Here is a 7,556-nt window from a genome sequence, read left to right on the forward strand (position 1 = left end):
CTATATGTGGAACTGTGTGGAAGAAAGACGCTTAATGCTTTCCATAATCAGTCGATGTTTTATGCTACCTAACAATGTTGATGAAAACCATGTAAGTATATGAACAGTATATAAAACTATATCAGCTATAATGAAGAAACTACATGATAACAATGTTGTCTGGTTTGTCCCAGTTCTCAAGATTCAGCATTCATCAATTGCGTCAGTCTGGTGTTGAGTCAGACTGGGGTCAAAAGATCACGGGATTGGTGTGTGTGAATGTGAATGTTGAAATGACCATCAAATATTGCAAATACTCAATGGGTCACGAACTCAGTCTCCCGATAAGACGAAGGAATTACTTAAAAAGTTTTTACTTCTGCTCTTTTTTTAAAATCAAAAAATCAACATCCACAGCTCCAGCTTTCACTGCTGAAGTAATCTACTTTATACAGTAAGTTGTCATTATGACTTGCCATAATTGTAAAAACACGCTGCTGCTTACTCATTTTGGTTGCACCTACCAAAACAAAACGATATATAATAGTTGCCTTAAAACCAAGATTATGTATATGCCAGTTGTGTTATGATAAAGGTTTTGCCTGAAGCCGCAAACCGGTGTATCTAAAGTTTAATACTGAGTAAATTTGTTGTATAATAAAAGCAATTAATTACAACCTGAAATAGAGCTAAACAAAACCTGAAGTCAACACGACTTGCATGTTTCAGTAATTCAAATACGGCAAAATAAATGTGACGACTGGAAAAATAACAATTTGTGAAAAATGTGGAACCCCATTTTGAAATACAACATACAGCCAATGAGTCATTTAATCCCTGTCATCTTTCCCTCCCTAGTCAGACAGTGTTTCTGCTATTTGAACCAGAGCTGTGGTACATTGTATTTATTGAGGGAGGCTTTCAGAATAAAAGCCCTGCTGGTAACTGCCGTACAAACAAAGTTGTTTTCACATTCCTGACAGATAGCTGCGACAGCACCTTTGCTCACTTACTTGGTCAAAGGTCATTGGGTCAGTTGCAACTTTTTAGACTAGTGGATTGATTGGGAGGTTGAGAGAAAGAGACATTAGAACAAACAGTTGATCAACATTTGTGAAGTACACTGAAGTACGCTGTATAGTTTTTTAGTAGCTTTACATTGATCACAATCAGCTTATTCCACAGAGCATCATAAACATTATAAACTTCAGGCTGACATATTTAGCATCTTTGGAAACTTTGGGATGTTTGTGGGTTCGATAGTTGTTTGTGTTAGGCAGCAAAAACAGAGTTAAGGAAAGAAGTCCTGGCAATTATGTGTGAGAGAGAAAGCAGAGTAAATCCTTTCAGAAACACTTTTTTTGTTTTTTCCAGATTCTCTGAAAACTTTGATGCTGCATTCGACTTGTTTTTCCTCTGTAGTATCGCTATAGACAGCAGCTGTCTCCCCTTTTCATTCATCTCCACCTTCGAGGTAACAAGTTGAGAGAAACAAGTCAGACGAGGGACAAGCGGAAGCTGGAGAGGGAGGAGCTGAAAAGACAGAGAAGGAGGTGAGGAGGAGGAGGAGGAGGAGTCTCCTCACATGACAGCAGTGGCATGTCTGCTTGTCCTTGGAAAGGACACCGGCATCTCACAACAAACGACTTCTTTGTCTTTCTATCTGTCTGCATCTCCCTCACTTTCTCTTTCTAGCTCTCTTTTCTCCTTCATGTGTCCTTATCTCTCTTGCCCTTACTTGTCTCTCGTCTTTTGCCTTTTCATTTCCATAAACTTTTTCTACTGTTGAAAGTTTCAACTTCTCTGTGTGTCAGCACAGAGATGAGTGGCTTCACTATTGCCCAATGGCACTTTATTTCTTGACAACACATGCGCATAAAACACACCCAAAAATGACATTCACTCACATCCCCTTCGTACTGTGTTTTCAGCTTTTCGCTCTACTGCTCTCATTGCCCAACACACACACACACACACACACACACACACACACACACACACACACACACACCTGTACCTACCCCCACATTCTCTCTTTCTTTTCATTATCATAATCATGCTGTCACACACACACACACACACACACACACACACACACACAGAATTCCTTTGCTGGCTCCTCCCCTGTGTGAAGACTTTCCCTTGGGGCCCTCACAACCTTCCCTCATGGAAAACTCCCAGTTCGCACACACAAAGACACACACAACGAGGTCCATGTTAACAGTGGTCAGCAGAATAGTGGGAAAAGAGAGAGATGTGTGAGAGAGTGGATCTTTTTTTTATGATATTAATCAAATCTGATAAAAGCTAACTTTAATCAGTCTGAGAACTCCCCAACTCTTCTGGCCACACACCAATATTTACCAGCCCTGAAAGGCTGACTGACGGTTACAGAGAGGCCCTCTCCCTCCACCATACGGGCTGCAGATAGAGAGAGAACGCCTAGCCTATCCCATCCAAAGCAACGCCACCGTCCACTGGACTAATCCGCCATTAACCTAACAATGGCTGGGAGGTGCTTTGTTATGGTAATTACCAATTACCATTTTCCATCGGTATGATTTTTACATTTAACTGTAACACGGCTGTTCAAATGATCATGTCAAATGAAGTTTAAATTCAGTTTTTGTATTCTATGCCAAAAGCCAAAAGCCAAAAAAAAGTCAAAATATTGCCAGCATTAAATCGTATACCGGCGTTTTCCACAGATTGAAAATGTATGTTTTGGTGTCTACAATTCTGACATTTCAGACTTGTTTAACATGAGCAACCTGATGTGTCATCAACCATGAATTATTCTGATGTGCACACCTTTTCTAAAATGGCTAATGTCATTAGCGTGCCCACTCGGTAGCTAGTAGTTCATCATCCTCATGAGAAAAAACACTACCTTAGTATGTTTACGGTTTCCTGACAAGAAGTCTGTTATGATTGTAAGGGTAATTTCTGTCCTTTCTCATTTTTGCAGTTTAGGCACATGGTAGCAGTTTTACTGACACTTTCTTTTCTGTCCACTAGCTAAGATAAGCTTCATTGCTGCTTAGACAAGCCACATATGTTTGCCAAAAATATGCACAAGCACTGTTCAAAGACAGCCACAAGTCATGTCCCAGCTTGCCACAGGAGGATTAATGCTAACCCCAATGCAAATATTGAATGATAACTGGCATACAGGGAGTAAAAGAAAACAATACAGATGTTTATCATATTGAGCTTGTTTTGTTTCGAAAGTGCCATGTCTTTATCAGATCAGATTAACCATTAGGAGCAGAAAAGACAAGCAGAGGAAGAGAAAAGAGAGGCACAAGGCTGGAGCAGGAAGGTGAGCCGTCGTTTATTTACACACATAAATGTATGTTTAGTCACAAACACTGAGCTCCTCTCGTATGTGGGTGCATCGTAGCAGCAAACTACACATATCAACTCAACTGGACAACTTGACAGGCTCAGCTGAATTTAACGCCAGAGCCAGAAATAACCAATTTAACAAGTTATTTCATGTACTACATGTCTGAGGGAGGTGATTCCATTTAAAATATTTTGTGAATAAAGTGGCATGATTATGTTGATTTGCTTTATTCTCAACTGATTTAAAGATTAGCGCTGACTTTCAGATGTTAGTTACAGCGCTTTTAAAATTTGAAAATGTATTAGCATGGACATTCCTTTACAGGGACAACCGAGACATAAACAGATGTCCCATTCATTAATCGTATGTTTAAAATACTATATTTAGACATAATACCTTTAATTCTGGAGCCTTGATAGAATCTTCCTGACTATATTGTTTCATACTACAGCGTAACATCCAGATGTGTTGACATATGGCACTGTGAGCTCCACTTGAAAGCTTAACATGAGGATTAGACAGAGTGATAGTTTTCATTGTACAAAATACATACGTCACATTGGAAAAATGTCCTGTGTCCTGAAATAGTGCATATTTCCGTGAAAGAAACATTGCTATGCACTTTTACATGGAAACTGTGGTTATTATCTGGGCAATGTACCAGGAGAAACTGTACCAGCAGAATGCAGAATGTACTGTACTTCAAGGAAACGTCTTGAAGATGACCGAAGATATGTTCGGTAAGCGTGATATGTAATGATGGTTGGTGGTAGATGGTAGTTGGGCAAATGTGCCAGGGTTCGTTTTTACCAAACCATACAGGTTAGAGTTAAACATAAAATAAAAACAGAATATAACAGGACAGTAAAAAAATACAGTGCAGAGTAAGATATAAATCAAAAACTTTAATTTGATTTTAATAAAAAGGAGCTGTAAAAAGAAAAGACTCAGCCTCGATTTAAAAGAACTGAGAGTTGCAGAATATCTGCAGATTTCTACGAGTTTGTTCCAGATATATGGAGCATAAAAACTGAACACTTCTCCATGTTTAGTTTTGACTCTGGGGACAGAAAGCAGACCTGTCCCAGACAACCTGAGAGGTCTGGATGGTTCCTAATGAAGCAGAAGATCAGAAATGTATTTTGGCTCTAAACCATTCAGTGCTTTATAAACCAGCAGCAGTACTTTGAAATCAGCTCTCTGACAGAGAAGAAGCCAGTGTAAAAGCCTCAGAACTGGAGTGATATGATCCACTATATTTTTGGTCTAAGTGAGGACTCGAGCAGCAGTGTTCTGAATCAGCTGCAGCTGTCTGATGGATTTTTTAGGGACATCTGTAAAGAGACCATTACAGTAGTCGAGTTGACTGAAGATGAATGCATGGACATGTGTTTCCAGGTCCTGCAGAGACATAAGTCCTTTAATCCTTGCTATATTCTTCAGGTGATAGTAAGCTGACTTTGCAATCGTCTTAATGTGTCTGCTAAAATGCATGACTACACCAAGATTTCTGGCTTGGTCTGTGGTCTTTAACATAACCTTTGAATCTGAGTGCTGACTTTTAACCGTTCTTTCTTGGCTCCAAAAAACAATGACTTCAGGTTAGGTGTTAAGTCACACATGTCTATACCTTTCTTCAACCAATACCAATATAAATTATGGATTTAATTAGTCCGAGTGTCATTTTCTGAATCCGACTTTGAGTTTTTTGGTTTAGTTAGCATGAGTGGCCACAACCCCCAGAGAAACAGGGAAGTCACATTTTATGTCACTATATTAAGGAATACTTTAAGGCAGTGGTTCTTAACCTGGGGGTCGGGACCCCCCTGGGGAAATATTTTCAACTTCAGAAAGGGGTCGGACTGCCAGAAAGGTTAAGAACCCCTGCTTTAAGGATTGTCGTTTTTATGCACACAGAAGCAGAAATGGTTAAATAATCAACTTAATTATTGGCAGATTGCTTGCTAACACTGACAACTAACCATTGTTGACAGCAGTTCTTATTTGTTCTTTAGTGTTTCTCTGCTGATTTCTGTCAGGAACTGTAGGTTGATATCTTTGTGTCTGGACAGTTTACAGATAAAGTTCTGTTAAAGTGGTATGGGATTTGTGATGTCAGTTGCTGACTATAACCCTCGTACAATAGTTTCAAACAGAGCGATGGCCCTATTTTGATAACTGTTGAATTTGTGTGTACAAATAAATAACAGGTTATGGTAGGCTATTTTGTTGGTTAAGGGGGGTTAAATTAGAAATTAGTTTAGTAAAGATAGTTTTGAGTCATAAGAGATTTTTTTCATTCATAAGAATTTACAGTACATTTTTTTTCACAGTACATTTTTAAAACTAACTGCAATACAAAGGAGACATTTTAAAACAAAGGGACATTTTTGGTATTTTACATTTTATGGCCAAGGAAATATGCTGGAACAGTGAGTATTCTCTATCTACTCTCTCTGCAGCTTACACAGAGATTAGTGACAACACACACACACACACACACACACACACACACACACACACACACACACACACACACACACACACACACACACACACACACACATGTCCTCATGTCCCCTACACACAACTCATCTGATGATCAGCAATCAAACTGGACCACAGAACAGTATTATTAGGAAATGACAAACACACACACACACACACACACACACACACACACACACACACTGCATTCCCAGAGTAAGTGAGCAAGTGTTGCCTGGCAACAAGGTCTCAAGCACGAACAAGTGTACAAGCGTACAAGTGTAGAGGTGTCCGCACTGGTAGCATGGTGGTGTGTGTTTGTGTGTATGCGAGATAAAGAGTAGTTATTATGACTTGATAAAGACAGCAGAAAAGATGGAGTGTTGGTGTGTGCAGCTGCATCTGGGAACTCTAAATAACCTGCGAGTCCCAAGACAAATTTAAATTGTGTGTCTTTGTGAAAGCATGTTATCTAATTTTGAGCTGTCATTCTCTCCTGCTCTGACCTTTGCCTTCAGCTAATATCTAAATGGAACGAACATCATATGTTTCTTTTTCTTTCAATCAACTTGCAAGACAGTGAAGTGAAAGCTGTCCTGACCGACCTCACTGTGATTTTTAGCGAGTAAGACGACAATTATCTCTGGGTCGGTTTGTCTGACGAACATTTTCCACTTACTGTCACCTTTAGATTGCAGCATAAAATGGCAACATGGTGAACAAGCAGCTGCCAGCAGATTTTATCAGCTGTAACCTTCACTCCACAAGTTGGTTAAAAACACCACCTCTGGTTGAACTTTTAAAGTTTCCAGCTGACCCGTTTTTAAATGAGAACCTTGTAAAACATTGTATCATATTAAAAGACAGACAAAAAGTAAGCACCCTCAGATGATCCATGTACACGCTATAATGTGCAAATTAAGAAACAGCATTGTTTGTAATGCAGGGCAGAGTGTAGTCTGAGGACTAACAGATGTGTTCGCCAAATGTATCAGGTAACATTAACCTTGGTGGGAGTGCAATAAAGAGCAGTAGAGAGCTGCTAACATTAGCCTAAACTCTGATAACATCCAGGACTGGCTTCCACATAGTGGGGAAATACATCACAGTGGATGTGCAAACGTGCACAAAAAAGTATAGTATGAAACGCACACAAGGAGAAATCCAAAGCTTGACAGGCCTGTTGTGCTTATTTAGGGTTGCTAAGCTGTGATTGGACAATCACTGGTCAGCAGAGAGTATTTAGCCAGTGGTGACCTTTCTGCTTGTTAAACCCCAGGGCTCAAAATTAAACTTTTTTGCAACAGGACCCACCATTTTTACTGTACTGTACTCCCTCCAAAAGTTATTTATCATTGTTACAACAAAAACAAAGACTTATAAGTTATGTTATACTGTTAACATGTTTAATTGTTTCAAGCTGATGTGTGGTGAGCATTCTGGCGCTAAATGGCTGCCGTGCATCACCCAGTGCTACATATTGGTGGTGGTTGAGGTGAGTCCCCCCCACTTCACTGTGAAGCACTTTGAGTATCTATGATAAAGCGCTATATAAATGTAATTCATTATTAGTACCGTGGTTCTTAACCTGGGGGTCGCGAAAATGTTACTATAGACAGAAAAATAGAAAAAAAAAAACTTGAAAATAACTAGACGGACTATAGTTGTGAATGGAATCACTTTTGGGTAGACACTGTCAATATTTTGTTTAATCCAAGAAGAATCAGGCCCTGATCAGAGA

This window comes from Micropterus salmoides, unplaced genomic scaffold (genome assembly GCF_014851395.1).
Source record: "Micropterus salmoides isolate LMB-PRFRI ecotype aquatic unplaced genomic scaffold, ASM1485139v1 Ms_hic_scaffold_1, whole genome shotgun sequence".
In the NCBI taxonomy this organism is placed as follows: Eukaryota; Metazoa; Chordata; class Actinopteri; order Centrarchiformes; family Centrarchidae; genus Micropterus; species Micropterus salmoides.